This window comes from Euprymna scolopes, chromosome 1, assembly GCF_053919585.1.
Source record: "Euprymna scolopes isolate OS-2025 chromosome 1, ASM5391958v1, whole genome shotgun sequence".
Lineage (NCBI taxonomy): Eukaryota > Metazoa > Mollusca > Cephalopoda > Sepiida > Sepiolidae > Euprymna > Euprymna scolopes.
Window position 1 is genome coordinate 89,483,006 of NC_136482.1, and position 19,206 is coordinate 89,502,211.

Consider the following 19,206-nt stretch of genomic DNA (forward strand, 5'->3'; position numbering starts at 1 on the left):
AATTTTTTTTTTTTTATTAATATATTCATGTGTGTGTCATAGATATAGATATATAGGTATGTTATATATATATGAAAAAGAAACAAACTAAACGATATGTTCATCAACGTTTAGTGTTGTTTCAAGACTTCCTCACGATGATTGAAAAAAAAGATGAAACCTTAAAATATTTGGTTTGTTCCTTTTACATCTCTCTATCACGTCGGATATTATTTCCAGAATTTTCATCATTAACCTCTATTTTTCCCACACATTTACATTCATGGGCAATTTTTAAGGAGCCAGAATGCAGTTGTTGCACTGACTTATTCTTCCCGCCTTTCGGTCTTCTGTCACACTTTCCTTTTTGGGAAGGAAGTAAAATACTGATTTGAGTAGCAGAAGCTATACTGACCACATTCTATGATTGCAAAATACCCTTATCCTTTTTTTTTTCATCATATGTACTTATCTTATTTTTTCAAGGACATCAACATCACTGAATGCAACACTAATACAGGTCTATTTATCCAATAGCTTCTTTATGTTAACTGCCTTTCAAATCTGGTCCATTTCTTAAACCCTCAACACAAAACATGTATAAAATCCAAGTACGTCCAAGGATGGAGTACTGCTGCCACATCTGGGCAGGAGCTGCTAAAAACAGCCTATCCTGCCTTGACAGAGTACAAAATAGACTTCGTAGTTTGGTAGGGGATGCCCTTTTCTCTTCCCTGCAGCCTCTCTCCCACAGAAGAGACGTTGCGAGCCTTTGTTTTATTGTTATTTCCATGGCAAGTGCTCGTCTGAGCTCCAATCTCTCGTTCCCCCTCGCCAATCTTTCACAAGAAACACCCTTCTGGCTGAAACTACTGTCAATAATTCCCCCCCTCTTTATCTGTGCCTAAATCCAAATGTAGATTCCATGAGCAGAGCTTCTTTCTCAGTGGTGCACGACTGTGAAACTGTCTTCCGTTTGCCTGTTTCCCACCTGACTACAACTTGGATGTCTTCAAGTCCAACATAAACAAATTCCTGACAATCCCCCCTTTAAGTAAGACACTCTATCAAATCTCCAGTACTAATGATTACTACAATACTATCTGATTGATTACTGTACATGCAATAACTCTTATCCCTGAGTGGCCTCCGAGCCTTGATAAGTGGTGACCCCCATGTAAAAAAAAAAAAATCAAATATGGTTTTTGAATCGAACTATAACATACAAAAACTCGTTAGGTAACGTGTTTGAAATATCACTAGTCAGTACACGTGAAATACTTTACACACCTTAACATAAATCCAAAAACAGTTTGTGTTAAACAGGGAGCTAATTCCAGAGTTTATAGTTAAGTGTTGAAAATTTTATATGATATATATATTAGAGATGGGACGATTCCAAAAAATTTCCCTGATTCCAATACAATTATCGATTCTGTTTTAAAATCCCGATTCCGATACAATTACCGATTCCAGTTCTTTTAAAATCACTAAATATTTTGCTGCAGAATTGTTTTTCTTTAGATTACAATAAAAACCCAAGAGATATATTTTCATGAACATAAAAATACACATATTATTTTGATTTTGTTTGTAGCTTAAACCCAATACATATGTACCATTTTATCTTTAGGCGCAGTAATAGAAAATTAAGTTTTAACAAAAACAAACGAAATAATAAATAATTACAAGAATCGTTTTTGGCATCGGAAAGTGTGCACAATTTTTTCCGATTCCGATACCTTAAAAGTTTCTGATTTTCTCGATTCCCGATTCCAATTAATCGTCTCAATGCGCGCGCGCGCACACACACACACACACACATACACTCACACACAAATATAATCTGAGGTTATTATTTTACAGATATAAAGTAACCAATGACGTTTAACGAGGTTAATACCAGAGTACTCAATACCGAAGTAGGGCAAGATATACTTTCTATTTGTTTTTACATAAGAGGTAATATGTTCTACACAGTCATGAGCATGTTTCGGTCAACTAGTTACTAGTAACATCTTTAGGCTATACAGCTTATACGAAAGCAAAGTTATATTTATATATATGAAGTCATTAATTTCACATTATAATATTGAGAAAAACGTTTTTATTTTACTTACTTTTCCTTACATATTTTGTGGGATTTAGGACCTCAGAAAACGGGTGTATTTTAATGCATTAGTACTAAGAACTTGTGTTTTAAGAGTTAATATAATACTTGAAGGTTATTATTAGATTTAACTGTCAACATTTGGCAGATGGCAAGATGCTACTGAGCTACGCAGGGTTGGAACAGCTAGTATATACATATATATATATATATATATATATATATATATATATCTTCTCTAATATAAAGCTGAATGTGTGTGTGTGTGTGTGTGTGTGTGTATCTGGTCACGAATAGGCTCCTATATGGTTGACTATTTTAAAAAACTGATTACATATAATGATAGAAGATGCATCGTGACACAGGAATGTGTACGTTTGATTTGGTAGAACGGTGGTCGATTAAAATTGTGGGGCCTGTGTTCGTGCCTGGTCTACAAAGTATGGAAATAAAAAAATTAAAAAATTAAAAATAAAACCCTTGACAAGTTTTTTTGATATAGATGTACATAAGAATACTTTGATAAGTATGTTTTAACTTAAATAGGGATGGTATAATAAAATTGTGGGGTCTGCGTTCGCGCCTAGCCCCCATGGAATGGAAATAGGCACAAACTCTAATAAAGACTTCTCATATCTATCTGCGTAAGTATACTTTGATAATTATGTTTCAGTTTGAAGAAATATGGTATGATAAAATTATGGAGTGTTCGTTCGCACCTGACCTCCATAGAATGGAAATATGTCACAAAGTTTAACAAGGTTTTTTAATATAGATCCACAGAATATTGTGATAAGTGTTTCAGTGTGAACAGGTATGGTATAATAAATTATGGGGTTTATCTATTTTATTTTATTTTTACTTTCATCATATTTTGCTTTGGTTTTGATACCCCCAAATTCGAAGCTATCTCTTTACAACCCTCCCTTTTCATAACCTATCATACTTTCATAAATCAGAGTCCATTTTCTGTAGGCTGTTTTTGAACCCAGTCAACGACGGGTACTTTTGCTGGTATATATATATATATATATATATATATATATATATAGCTTATGAATTCAAATAAATAAATAATATTCATTTGTTGTGTTTACATGCATAATACATTTCATGCTTCATGAAATATTCTGACAGCACTAGATTACATATATATTTTTTGCAGTATTTGTGATTTAAGTCTGCTTATATTCGTTGATATGATTCGGTTAATGAACATGTATGGAATATTTATATTTAATCAATGATTTTCAAAATGTGAATATATTTTTTCGTATGGAGAGTTTTACATTGATTCATGTCTTTGTTCAATGATTTCTTTTTTTTATATTTAATTATTTTTTGTATTATATTATCGCTAATTTCTCGCAGAGACAAAGGGTACACCATTTTTAGATTTATTTGCATGGAATTATTTTCTTATATATTTTCGATTCTAATATTGTTTTTAGTTTCAAAATATATTTTGAAAATGGTCCAAGTTTTCGGTACTTCTGCAGTTTAAAGCCCGTTTTTCCGTGTCTCGCTCGGCAACGCCCGGCAAACGACGGAAACCACCAGATTATACCGAGCGAGCAAAAAGAGACACAAGTTAGTAGACAGTGAAAATTGGAAGCAGAAAAAAGAAAGTTTAAAGGGATTAAAATAAAGGGCAGTAGTATCATTACGCTTCTTCGAGCAACAAGTCTTGTGACAAGGAAGGGAAATGTATAACCACCTCAACCTCCCTATGTTAAGAATGGCTTTCGAAATAAACACCTACCCAACCCCCCTATGTCAAGAGAGGCTTTCGGAATAAGTACACGCAACCTAGAAAGCCGTTCTTAACAAAGGGAGGTTGAAGGTGTTCATTCTGAAAGCCGTTCTTAACATAGGGAGGTTGGAGTGTTTATTTTGAAAGCCGTTCTTAACATGGGGAGGTTGGCGGTATTTATACTACTCTGGGGCAGGTTGTAAAAAATACCAAAATAACTTTCCATACCCAAACAAAACAAAATATAATTAATCAGACAAAACCGAAAATAGGAAAAATTAGTAAAACAATCTTTTTTAGAATTTTCAAACTAATAAAAACAATTAGCTTAATAGTATCGAAAATAAAATGAATATTCATACTTATAGTTTTACATCGTTGATTTTTATCCATCTATATCTAAAAGACTCAACATTGCCCTAGAGTTTACCAACACCTCCATGGTTGCAAATCGCATTATTAAACACTATAGAAAATCGGTGTTAATCAATAATAATGACCAATAGATAAAATTTGAAACAGCAAATTATTTTGATTTGGCCATAGATTTTCTGGGCCCCACAGAGGTATAAAAAATTCTGGAGTTATTTTTCATATATCCCCACAAATATATTTGATAATACAGATATCGACCTGTATAGACATGATAGATTGACTATAATAAGAGTTTTAAGCAAGGCCATGGCTGAAAACCTCAAGACAGTTATATATATATGGGAATGAAAAAAAAAAAACGTAGACATACTAGCAAACATAGAAATATGTCACATTTTAGATATTGATTTAAACCTAAATAATATATATATATATATATATATATATATATATATATATATATATATATATACAGGGTGACCCCCCCCCCAAAAAACGGGCCCCAACTCTAATTAGACCTTGTTTCTTAGTGTTTTGTCCGAACGAAATTTAACACAGTGTATTTTTTGTCCCAGCTCCCACTGGGATCTTGGTGTACTCATGGTCGTTGATTCTGCCATGTCCTGTAAATTAAGGGCAATCGGTGAATAAATAATGGAGATATCACGTTTTTTGGGGTCACTCTTTATATATGAACCATATTTAAAAAATGGTGCCAATCAAATTTATGTTAATCCAAAGCCCAATCATCTCTTCTCAATCATAAAACATATTCCTACTTTTATCAAACGTATGCTAAGCAATAAGTCAAGCAACAAAAACGTATTTAAGAAACTAAGCAACATTTACAACACAACTCTACAATATAGAGAGTATAATAATCTCAAAAATGAATATAAGACGCAAGACCGAAATAACTAAAATTATAATACAAGAACGAGAAATATAATCTGGCTTATACTGCCTTATAAACGGATGCTAAAAGCTAAACCTGGCAAGAAAGTCCTTAAACCTTAAAATTCAATAACTTGAGTGTTATTTCTTTTGCCCGTTACACCAATAATTTCCTAGGTAAGGTTGACACTATTGTCCAAACTTCCAACTTCCAAAACTTCTGTATACGTCACGCACCTTCTCTCAACTCCAAACGAACTTCTGCTAATTCAACTTATTTCTTCGAAATCCAACTTCAAAATGCACTTCCCTCTAAAAAAAATCAACTCTCTTTTATCTCCAACCAGGAGCATCTCATTTGCATATCGGGTGGTCACATTGCAGGCATATAAAGAGATAAGGCAGCTATTTTTGTTTCTTTCTTCTTCATTCATTTCGTTCCACGACCGACTCATTGAATTATGCACAGGTGCTAGTTAGGTAAGTCATGCGTTTCCCTACACTTTCCCTTAATAAAAAGGTTCAATGAAAATGGATTAAAACTGTCATACATTTGCTGCAAAATGACAATTAAAACACACAATAACAGAATACTAAACGAGAGTAGTAGAGAAAAAGAACAAAATGCTCCATAAATCTCAATATAGCAACAGTGAAAATAACATTAAGAAGAATGAAAATACAAGCATTAGAAATAGTAATAAACCAAATCCGTACAGCAATCACTCAAATAAAAATAAGAATATTAAATGAAGATAAAAGTTGTAACTGTTGAACCTATTTATTTTGACCACTATGAAATAAATGCTTAACCAAAAGCATTGTTTACCAAGCCACAATATTTCCAAGAAAGACTCGAATAACAAGAAGTATTACGTGGGTATAGCCTTCCTAGTTTTAAAACTGTATATCATGATCATAAAATATCAAAACAGCCTTAGAGAGTTCAATGATCAGAGAATGAGAGTTGCGAAATTCCATTTTAAATTCCTCACTTATTGAATGACCATAATGAGTCAGCTACTTCACAAGAAGGGAATGGCCAGTCTAAGTTTACAGATACATTGCCCATTAACTGGAGACAAAATTACTTTTTATTAGACTGTCTAGAGGATCTCACTAGTGACAGGAGAGAAGGTGTAAGTGGCGTTGTGATTACGAAAATGATAAAGAAAAGCTAAAAGTTATAGCTATGAATGAAAACTAAAAGATGAAACTTGTTAACGCAATTGCTGCGTATTATAATAAAAAATAAAAGAAATGGTATGGACTGAATCAGAAAAAGTTGCAAAACAAAGACATCTGTATGACGCCCAAAGAAGAAACCCCAAGGAGAATGAGCTGTACAAAAAGAAAATAGATATCGAAGAACTAAGGTAAACACAAACGATTAGAAAACATTATCCGACCTCGGAAAAAAGAGCAGTGAGTTTATTTTCGTTTCTCTCTGTTTCTCTCTCTATCATTTTTTCTTCAGCGGCTTTAGTGAGTCCATCATAGGCTAGCAACAATAGTTCTCCTTTGTTTATATGTAAAATCGAAGGTACCCATGGTGTTCTGATCTTCTGTAACACACTCAAAGACACACGCACACATATATATATATATATATATTAGGTAGGCCATCCCCCAGTCTTTGAAATTATGGAGGCGTAATGGTGGGTGAATAGGGCGATCCTGGATTTGGTCGGTCGGACCGAGTTGTCGCAGATATAAGAAGGTGTGCTAGGTGAAGCATCAAGATCGAGTTGAGAGATATACTGGGCGGTTTTCCTTTTTTGTCTTTTCCCTGTTTCCTGGTCTCTATATCTTTCTTCATTCAAAGTAAGTCTTTGGGATACCAGAGTTTTCCAGAATGAGCTGTCAGCAGCATATGCCACCCAGCTGGTTTGATCGATACCACATGTGCACATGTTGCGTTTGCAGTCATCTGCAAAGTATGGGCGAGGACGGTCTTTATTGAGTTTGTCTAGTTTAAGTTCACTGTACATAAGGGCCTTAGGAATGCATGTGTCGCCCATTCTGTAAACATGACCTACCTTTCGCAATCATTGTTAACGAAGGAGAGAGTACATGGGGGTTATGCCTGTTTTGGCTAACATGTCGTTATTTGTGATCTTTTTTTTTCTTGCGAGGTGATACCAAAAACTCTTTGCAAATATCTCATGTGGAGAATATGAAGTTTCCTTTCCTGGTAAGTATATGTAACTCAAGATTCACCGCTGGGTTGTTTGTTTCAATGGTCAGATGTTGGTTTTCTCAGATACGTTCTGTTAGCTTGGCCATAGTTGTTATGGTTTTTCCAAACCTCTTGTTGATTTCGTTTTCTAGTGAGAGGGTATCTGTTATTGTCGAGCTCATGTACTGAAATTGATTTATAACTTCCAGGTTCGCTCTGTTGAGGAATATACCAGATGGTGCTTGGCCCAAACTCTGTGTTTTATTTTGGCTTATGGATAGACTGAACAGGTTACATGCATTGGAAAATCTATCCATTAAACTCTGCAGTTTTTCCTCAGAATGGAAAGTAATAGCTGTATTATCTACAAAAAGCAGCTTGCTAGTCAAGGTTTCTCTTATATTGATCTTTGAGCATAAACGAGCAATGTTAGTATGGTATGTGGATGACTATATATTCTCCCCATTACATTAATTTGCCTACTGTTAATATGGGTATGCGAAATTACAATGTTTAAGCATTGTCTTATATATATATATATATATATAGTAATCCCAACCAAATAAAAAAGTTCAATACAAACAAGATAAGAAATACAACTTCCTATAGAAGAATAAAAAATTAGGATTGTGAAAATATATTTTACATTAATTTAGTGTTCGATAGAATATTCAAATAAGATATATTGACATTTCTTTAATCCTCAGACTTTCAAAGAAATGCGTTCTTCTTAGCAGAGGAAATATATTAGTAAATGAATATTTTTGAAACTTTGCAGATTAAGGAAATGTCAATATATCTTATTTAATATCCTGTCGAACAATAAATTAATGTAAAATATATTTGTTACAGTCTTAAATTTTTATTCTCATATATATATATATATATATATATATATATATATATATATATATATATATGCCGACTTGATAATGAGTTCCCATGATTAGATTTCTATGAATATTTGTAAGGCTTGTACAAATATATCTAAACAGAAAGTGCTACATCAAGTGCTAAAATTTCTTTTATCAGTGAAGGCGTTTGCTGCTGCAGGGGTTTTGATTGTTGATCGCATTTGTATCCGACTGGTGATTTTAAATCTTGGCATAGATGCAGTTGTTACATCTAGACACACTAGATGGCAATACAATTGACTCTGGATGACTATACTATAGATTTATATACCATATTTGTACAAATAAATACAGGTTCTCTATTAGCATAAAGCAAAATATCTATCGATCTATCTATTATGAAGGATGTTAAGAGGCGGCGAACTTTAAATTAAAATAAATTATTATATTAATATGCCGTTTATTTCGAAACATTCATTTTTTGCATTTAAAATATAATTACAATTTCGGGTATATGAACCTCGCAGCTTGCACAAAAATGGTGTAATATAGAGGTACAATTTTCACAAACTATATGCATTAAATTAGGCTGTGTTTCTCAGTAAATTCATCATATCATCTGCAATTTGCAAACGCTGCTCGAGTGTCGGTCTCTTTATGATTAATTGCCAAACCAAGCTGAACTCAAAATAATCGATATTTGCTAAAACTGTAATTAAAGAAAGTAGAATTGTCACTTTAAATTTCGCCCCCTCTAAACAAACACACGCACGCACACACATATGTTTTAGACCCGGGCTAGAGGTTACCATTGAAAGAAACAACAAGTAGTGTAAAGTGTATAAAATATAATATGCATTTATCATAAAAAATACAGGAGCCACTAAAGTGTTATGAGAGGAACGTGTTCGTAGCATGCAGTTAAACATGGTATGAATGTCTTCATCTAGTCTCTGAAACCAGTGGTATTCATAGGACTAGTTGATTCCACTTAGTTCTGAAATAGGGGTGATTTGTACCCCACAACATCCCACTCCCAATGATGGGATGATCGTATAGCTCTTTTTCCTGGGGTTGATCTCTATCGGGTCGGTCATTTTCCTTTTCCTGGAAGACCAGCATTGTCCGGCTGCTAGTGGTGTTAACAAGTCGAACGTGTTATATGCATGGTCCATTACTTATTTTTTAGCAGGAGATAGTCTCTCCTCATCTGTTGCACATTTCCGAATTTGGTTTAAATGTTTCTTGTGTGTAAATCTTGGACCTTCGATAATGTAGACCATCCACCCGATCTTTTTCTGGACCTTTTCTAGTCCCCACATCGTACTACTATTTTTGAGTACCTTTAAAAATACCTTTTCACCAGGTAAATACCTCTTTTTAGGAACGATAGTATTTGGCGGTTTCACCTGTTCTGGCAAAAGTTTCTCGAAGACCGGATTAATTTTCCTCATAAACATTAACTCTGCCGGCGGCATCTTTGATGGAGTGTTTTCATTGGACATAATTCGGTAAACTTGTAAAAGCTGTTGTATCGCCTTTTCGTGCTCGGTAGTTGAGTGATGGGAAAAGCTGAGCTGGTCTGCCAGCTTTGCAAAATAAAGGATCCCACTCTTGTCATCCCATTGAGGCTGACCAAGGGGGCATACTCCGTTTATCAACAGCTCGGGGATGAACCAACTCTGGAGAAGGTTAAGGAGGCACTATACGCAGCCTTTGCTATGGACCCTTTTATTGCCTGGAGGCAGTTCACCAAACGGCGGCTTGGGTTGGATGAGACAGTGGACGTCTACTTGGCGGATTTAAAGAGATTAGCTGCGCCGTTTGGTGGAGTGACTGAATGCATATTAAGTTGTGCCTTTCTCACAGGACTCTGACGACACCAGCCGACTGCTGCGAGCACCATCAAGGCTTAGCGAGATTGGGCTTCAGGAATTGTTGGCTAGAGCCCGCAATATTTTAAAAGAAAAAGATGCTAAGTCAGTGCTAGCAGCCCCAGAAGCATCTACTCCATCAGAAGATGGCGTAAACTGTTATAAATGTGGCAAGCCAAACCACTTTTTTAGGAACTGCCGAAGCAGTGTAAAGGACACATCTGCTCAGGAAACACTAAGACACATGCGTTGCTATTGGTGCAGCAAGCTAAGTCACATAGCAAGGAGTTGTCCAGGAAACAGACAAGGGGAGTAAACTATAGCGCCAGTATTCTCCCCAGATCATTGACAAATAGAGCGCTACCCACAGTGAGAGTGTGCGTGAACAGGCATGAACGCTTTGCACTTGTAAACACAGGATGCTGCAGACTCTCGTGTGCAAGGCATGCTGTGATGCATGGGACAAGAAGAGGATTCCAGTACTGACAGTCTGCGGGGGCACACTAGCCTTTTGTGGAGTTAGTGTCATTCGTACACATGTCAGTGATGGGCCTACAATAACCGTACAAGCCCTGGTTGTGTGCGGGGACCTTCTTGGTTATGACCTGCTGTTAGTAATGGACGTTACCAAAGAATTGGGTGGTGTTCATATTGATGATGAGGGTAAGGCACATTTCTCTAACACTTGCCTTGCTCTGGGTGCATCCATGAAACTGGAACAGCCTGACTTTCATGCGGAATTCGACCAGCGTACGAGATCCTGGACAGTTTCTTGGAAATGGTCGGACGAGCAGCCACCTGGGAAGTTGTACAATAGGGTTCCAGAATATAAAATTCCCCTGGGAGTTCGTGGAGAATACGATAAGGAACTACAGACTTGGATAAAAAATGGATGGCTAGTTCCCTATCCAGAGAAGGAATTGGGGCCCCCCAAAGTGTCTGATCCAGTTAATGGCAGTTATCCAGCATAATAAACAAAAGGGAGAAAGGAGAAAGGTGTTGCTTAACCCGCATGGGATTTGGACTTAATGTGGCACCATCAATTATACAAAGGATTGTTGATGCTATATTGACTAAGGATGAGTGCATTCAACAGGCAACATCTGCATATATTGACGATGTGTATGTGGATGAAGAATTTGTGCCTGCAACGCACAAAAAAGAACATCTTCACAACTTTGGCCTTCTCAGCAAGGAACCAGAAAGGTTACGGGACGGTGTAAGAGTGCTCGGTTTGCAGATCTGGGAAGAAGATAATGTCCTGTGTTGAAACGAGGCAATGAAATCCCAGGTATGCCCTGTGTTTTCACACGACGGAATGTATTTTCACTGTGTGGAAAGTTGGTTGGACACCTTCCTGTGGGTTGCTGGCTTCGTATTGCAGTGGCATTCATCAAACGGAGAGCCTTTGATGTCACCACCAGATGGGATGACAACATCTATGACGCCCCTCTCAATACAATGGTCAGAGAGGTCCTCACCAGAGTGCACAAAGAAGATCCAGCACGGGGCAGATGGTGTGTTGACAGCCAGGACCGTAGTGTATGGGTTGATGCAAGCTCTCTTGCCATTCGTGTGTCGTCAGTCCATGATGGAGCCGTAGTGAAAGACGCTTGCTGGTTGCGCCCAGAAAAGGACTCCCAACACATAAACCCGGCAAAACTCGATGCAGTGATCAAGGGAATAAAATGGAAGACAACCACCCTGCGACTATTCACAGATTCTGCTTGCATCCATAAGTGGATTTCAGACACTCTTATGGGACAGGCTAGAGTGCGAACCAAAGCAACGAGCGAGATGCTCATCTGTTGGTGGCTCAACATGATCATGAGCCTTGTGAGCGAATATGCACTATCAATAGAGGTGTCCCTGGTCAGATCCAGCATAAATAAGGCAGATTGTTTAACAAGAGTACCTCAAAGATGGCTTGATGCCATAAAAAGAACTGTTGAACCTGTGCCGCATCTATGATCCCTGGTCAATCTAATCGGATTAAGGAAATCCACCAACAAAGCGGGCATCCTGGAGTCAAGCAGACCCTATATTTTGCTAAGTTGGTTGAACCAGGAGTGCAAAGAGCAGACGTCATGGAAGTGGTCAAAAACTGCGTGGAATGCCAGTCCATTGACCCGGCACCTGTTCGCTGGGAAAAGGGGAAGTTGGATGTTAGGAGCCACTGGAGCCGGCTAGCGATAGACATTACTCACCACAATGGCGAGGATTTCCTGACTCTTATTGATTGCGGTCCGTCAAGGTTTGCCATATGGTGTATGCTGTGTCGACAAGATACAGTCACTATTGTCCGTCAACTAAACAATATTTTCCTTGAACGTGGACCTCCAATAGAGATATTGCTTTACAATGGTGCTCCATTTACCAGTGAGCAGTTTAGGAAGTTTACTGACAACTGGGAATACATCTGAGGTTTCGATGCGCCCATGTACCTAGTGGAAATGGGATCATTGAACGGAATCATCAAACCGTCAAAACAATCACGGCTAGATCAGGCTCACAGTGTTTGAAGCAGTTTATTTGTACAATGTAAGCCCGAAAGATGATGTTTCGCCCTCTACGGCACCGGCTGATACATCGCATAGGTATCATGTCAGGGTGAAGGGCATAGAGATGAACCCGCAACCTGAACTGGAAGTAGCTGGAGAGAGAGTGAGGAAAGGGCATGTTGTGTGGATCAAAAATCCGCAAGGCAAGTGCACGACAAGGTATGGAGTTGGGTGAGACACTGAAATAATCAGCCCACAAGTGGTGCAGGTCGACAGCATGCTCCGTCATGTTAAAGACATACAGTTAGTAATGCAACCATCACTAGACAACATGAGCGAATCAGTCAGAATCTAGCGAGGCATCTCTCTGGATTGCAGCACCATCATCAGACAGTGACTCTGAGATTAGTAGCCTCCCAGAAGAGACTGATGCTCGACCCTCAGACTGCAGACAAAAGCACAAGTGAAAATGAGGCGTGTGTCGTCCCCCCTCGAAGAAGCACCAGGCGAAGACGATCAGCACCCCCTTGTCATCTCTATCATCATGAGATCAGGGAGGAGTGTTGGGAAAATGGCTTACCCTACAAACGCCCTCATGTCTGTCTTTCCTGTGATTCGCATGCGTCGAGAAAGAAAGAAAGAGTCCATCATGGCGGCCGTGACGTTTTGTAGTGAACGAAGTCTCACGGGATCACGTGTGCGTACCTCATAAAAACAGGTCACTTGTGCATGGAAGAGGAAGGAGAAATTGTTTGACGTTTGAGAAGCGGCAAAGTCAGTTGGAAGAATTTGTGTGAGCAGTGATTTTTGCTTGTTGATTGACTGCAGAGAGTTTATAGCATTTACTTACTATTGGCTATTCTTTTCGAGTTCTGTGCTAAAAAGAATGTCCTTTTCTCGTTAACATTTTATTTATCATGCTTAGCGAAATCGTTTTTTTTCTTCTTCGACGTGCAATCCCGTCAACCACTGAAAAGTTTATTATAATCGGATTAAAACCCTACGTCTTTTTTAATTTGTGCGAACACTAGCTTTAGTCAATAAAATAAAATATATTATTTAACTTGACAGGAGTTTTTTTCCAACGGTAATACCTTTTAACCATACAAAGTATTAGCAAGACATGCTTTTGGGAATAACAAAGTTTTTTTCAATATTACTAGTATTTATAGAGATGGAAAAGAAGTTTTTTTTTTTTTTGTACTTATTGAAAACTTGGTCTTGTTCATTCAGTAGTAATAATTCCCCACACAATTTTTCGTATGGTTTCTGTTTCAACTCGTACTTACGTTCTCTTTTAGTAGCTTTTTTTAACAGCAAGATAAGGCTTTGGACGACATCTTTGAAAAATCCTTTTTTCGGCAAGAATTGTTGTCCTTTATCGAAGTCTTCTTTATCCCGTGTTTGTGGATTTTTACCCTCGAATGTTTTTTTCCAACGTAGACAAGTAGTGTTTCCCGTTCTTCACCGAACTTTTGAAAAATAAATACTTTTGAAGTTTCGAATTTCCCCCAAGTGTAGGAAAAATTATATCGAATATCCGCGTGTGTTCTTTTTTTCTTGAATCCTTTTTGTTGTCAAATGCTGTCTTCCAGTGGTTGTTTTTTAGAGTGAATTTGTTGTCTGAATATTCGTCATTCAGTTGTTGCTAACAATTATTGTAGATTGATCCGGTAAGGTCTTGAATCATCCTTGTCAGCTAGTTGTTGTAAATCCGTGTTAGGGGTTACAAATGAAAGAAGCCACAAGTAGTGTAAAGTGTATAAAATATAATATGTATTTATCATAAAGAATACAGGAGCCACTAAAGTGATATGAGCGGAACATGTTCGTAGCATGCGGTTAAACATGGTATGAATGTCTCCATTTAGTCTCTGAAACTGGTTGATTCCACTTAGTTCTCAAATACGTATGATTTGTACCCCACAACAATATATATATATATATATATATATATATATATATATATGTATAAGGAGAACATCTTGTGTGCATGTCTGTTTCTTAAAACGAAGACATAGTAGGTAGTGTATCTTTTGCATCGTTTGTGTCTGAACATAATGTAAGTAGTTGTATGTCTCTAACTACCCTTAATAGTACTTCTGTAACATATTAGACAATAAAATTTATTTTTAAGAGTTATGTTTAGAATATTTATTATATACATATATCTAACTAGCTCAGTAATATATCAAGGGTGCCGTTTAATGGGCACAGACATTTCGCTGCTCAGCTTCCCACAGACTTCTGTTTAACATAATTCCAAATAGTATTTTCCTCTTATGTTTCAAGTGTCAATTATGTTTAAAGTCTCTTTTATGGAGTGAAAAGAATTTTTAAAAGTGAACTCTCGATAATCTAATGTTGTATACGATGCAATCCAAGATTCGTACACGGACAACTCTGAGCAACCGTGCTGATATTCAATAAGATACTCATTTTACTCTACTGGTAGGTGTTATTCTTTCTTGTTGGTTCTGTTGATTGAGTTTTTATGAAAATTTAAATCTTGCGAGTAAAAACATTAAAATCAACATTGTGTTAGTTAAAAATGTGACTTTCCTGTTTTGTCTTCTACATGTGTATCGTAAATATTTATACAAGCACGTATATACGAATACACATTGAACTCCAAAATGCCAAATCTCAAAATAGTGCATCAACATTATGTAGTAAATGTATAAGGAAAATCCTTTAAAAGTACTGCGCCCTCTGTAGATGTATAATGTTGCAGCAATGTAAAGCAATTCAATAACCAGTAAACACCGGTTCTGCACGGAATCCAACTAGCAAGGTACCTAGACGGATGCGAACGGTTACTCAGAACGGACCCAACAATTGGTTACTCAGAACGGTCCCAACAACGGTAAGATATGCTCACACCCACACGGCACGAGAAGCAACAGCAACACGATTCCTGACTAAGTCAATCATTGCTCTCCCAACGTCTTTCAATCACCCGCTTTTATGGCCGTTGCAGGCCGGCTAAATTTGCATATTGCGAGAATTCATGTTACTTTGCGAGATATCATCCTTTACAAAAGACGGCGGCCGCCATCTTGATCTTTCTTTCTCTATTTTCAGTCGGCGATGCCGAGCCAGCCCTGAGGTAAGTTTTTCCTTTTCGTCCGTCTCTCTTACACACCCACACAACACACAAACACGCGGGCGCTTGTCTCCTGGATGCACATTACACATTACAAAACAAAAGCCAGGATAACAACCTCCATCACGAAACTGGGCAAGATTGTCTTACAAATGGGACAGAATTAAAAAACTAGTCTGCTACAGAAATAAGAAAAGATTTGAAAAGAAAACCACCACAAAGAACATCCATTACAAAAAACTGGAAGAATGGGCTAACCAACAGTGTGCAAAGTATTTACTGGGGGAATTCACCTAGGCTTATGTAAATAAGAAAAGTTCAATAAACTTGCTAAACTGAGGATCACTCCACTATGATCAGAAGAGGATCATAATTACTGCTCAAGATCCCGGCTTCATGAACAATGCTTTCAAGAATATGAGTGGTCTCAGCAATGAAAAGTGCAGGTTCTGCCACACAGAAGGAGAAGGTGTGATTAACCCAGCTTCCACTGCTAGGCTCTGCTGGGGAATGGCTACAATACTATGCGACACGATAGAGTGTGTAAATATCTCCATTGGATCATCTGTAAAAAGTTGAATATCAAGTGCAGCAGCAAGTTCTGGTAACAAAAACCAGAAAGAACAGTTGAAAATAAGTCAAACACCATCCACTATGACTATGCAATTCTTACAGCTGCATACATGAATGGAGTTATTAAACCTGACATAATGATGGGACAAGAAGGATAAAGAAGCAACCTTAGTAGAAGTTCGTGTCCACAATGATGCTTGGTAAAACAGCTGAGAGGGATAAGAGAACGAAATACTAAAATCTTTTGTGAGAAATGAAAAAGAACCAGAATCTTAGGAAAATCACAATCATTGCAGTAATTATAGGAGCAACTCAACTCAGGAAAAAGAATTTTCAAAAACTTTGGCGAACCAAATGTAAAAGAGATTCAAACAATTCTACTTAAAGGGACGGTTGGAATATATGAGATCGCGGTTGAATGTCTGACATTCGGTAGGATGCCCCATCCCCAGCTTGAACAAAATGATAACAAAATTGAAAAAAGGTACAAATTAACACACATTCGGTTTTGTGATTTTCTGTGCTAATAAAACATGGATGTCTCTGTGTGCCTTATTTGCCATAAATATATTTTAATACTATTACAAAATTCTACTCATATATTGAGCACTGTTGAAGCAAATCTTGAAAGCTTATACACTTTATGATATTATATATATAATCACTTATGATAGTATATATATAATGACTATATAAGAGCAGCAGAAGACGACAATTTTCTACCCACAAAGTTGGGGTGTCCCCACTTTGCAGGTAGAAAATTGTTGTCTTCTGCTGCTCTTATATAGTCATTATATATATAATATCATAAGTCATTATATATTTTAGAATTATCAAGCCTTATCTCAAAATATACAAACATCATATAAAAAAACACAGAATGGACTCGGATTTATTAAAAAAATAGAAATAACATGGTGTTATTTTTCACCATTCACCAATAACATGCAGTGTTAATGCACCTGAAGATGGTCGGAGGTTACACCGGGCGCAAAGTTGTGGAAAAACAACCAAGACGAAAACAATAGTCCCAACAATCGAAATAATGCAAAAAATAATTATGAAACCTCATCTCAAAAATATACAAATATAAAAAAAACCTTTTTGTAAATAAACAACTTGAGCACGGTAGGGCGGCGGTCAATTGTTTATATAAATAGATATTTGAGATGCCATGTACAAGCATTTCTCTCATTGATCAAATGATTAGAGCTCATGACTATAAAGACGATTGTTGAAGGTTCGATCCCTGGCTATGCAAAGGTGCTAGTCGAATCGCACTGAAGGGCTGGTACACAGTGAAGCAATCTGTGAATCACATGTATGCACGTGTCTTTGTTTATAATGTACTGTCAAAAACATTTTTCAAACCAAGCAGCCTTGTACCAAACTAGAGTTGAGTAAAATAAACAAGGAATCAATATTAATTTAAATTTTTAGACCTAGTTCAAAGATGAGGGTGAGGAATGCATAAGGAAGACAGGTATTAGTTTTAGAAATATTTGTATAATTAAGATATATGAAACAAAGTATGCATTATCTTTGTAATCCTCCTTCAAGAAAGACAATCAATGTCAAACATCTTCCAACCTGGCATACAAGAAAAAGAACAACGTTCATTATCCATCCAACAATAAAGAGGTTAACTATAAAGCCATATTCTGTTTTACATCTAATAAAATTATCAAGCGATACCGATTTTTGATCATAAATTGCAACTATCACATCCGCGTGTGCGTATGTATATAGTAGGCATAAAAAAGTCTACGTTTCCTTGAAAATATTTTTGTTATTCTTTTTTTATTATCAAGAGGCAAACAAAAGTCGTAAATTTGATTACTTTCTCATAATCTTATTAATGAAGACATTCTCTTCAGTCATGTTCATTGTAATGTGTTTAAAAGTCATTTACAATAATAATATACACTAATTTATGTAAATATGTATCTCTGTTGATATGAATACAAATTTAAAATTATGCATGCATATCTATTGATTTAAAACTATATTTGCGAATATAGTTGCATGCATGTATATTAGCTTTGAAATATACTCATGTATATATATATCTATCTACATTATGAACTGTAAATTCTGAATTCGCTATTAAGAGCACTGTTGTACATACGCTTACACACATTTAAGATAAGATATTAATATAGTATAAGATGTTTTTTTAGATGCGGCGAACTTTGACAACTCTATTTTCTTTAATTGCAGATTTGTCTACTTTCGATTATTTTGAGTTCAGCTTTGTTTGGCATTCATCATGGACAGACTGACACTCGAGCAGCGTTTGCAAATTGCAGATGATACTGTCAATTTACTGAGAAATGTTTGATGAACGAATAATTTCATGAAATGGACTTGTCAAGTGGCCATCTCGTTCGTTCATTAAATTATTTTCTTTGGCATATGTGAAATTCAATGTCTACGTTTATAAACCAGATAAAATAGACCACTTGGAAGACAATATTCAACGCGCTATTGCCGATGATAGGGTTGTCTAAATTTTGGCACTTATACTTTCTTGTATATGGCTGTTGTAATCTAGAGGTTCAATTTTCACAAACTCGACGCATTAAAGATAGTAGTAGAGTTTGTGATAATTGAACCTTTAGATTAAGAGAGCCATATACAAGAAAGTATTTTAATTATAAATGCCAAAATTTAGATTACCCTATTATTTTACTAATTATTAACTAAGAGGGATATTATTTCATGCATTTCTCACGTGTATTAGAGAAAATGACATTTTGTTGCTAATAGAACATGAACACGGCATAGTAAGTGCACAGTCTACACTCACAATCATGTATTAATTGTTCAAGCGATTTCCTTTTTGATTTTTCTCTATTCATTCGACTTAACTTTTGTTACAGGTCGTCTATAACGATTATACAATAAAATACGTTTTTCTCGGGCGTTTACAAATTATTGCCCGTATTCAAATGGGAATCAAAGAAATATAAAAAAAAAAGTGCGTATCTATTTTCAAACTCAACTTT

The 19,206-nt window shown here is 36.4% G+C and overlaps 1 long non-coding RNA gene across 1 annotated transcript in view; it reads left to right on the top strand.

Moving 5' to 3' along the window:
• Positions 1–18,739, top strand: part of LOC145283547 (uncharacterized) — a 562,755-nt gene extending 544,016 nt beyond the window's left edge. The window contains exons 4-5 of the long non-coding RNA XR_013868636.1: positions 15,604–15,628; positions 18,419–18,739. This is a non-coding gene — a long non-coding RNA (uncharacterized LOC145283547). The remainder of the gene's footprint in view (positions 1–15,603; positions 15,629–18,418) is intronic.
• The last annotated feature ends 467 nt before the right edge of the window (positions 18,740–19,206 follow it).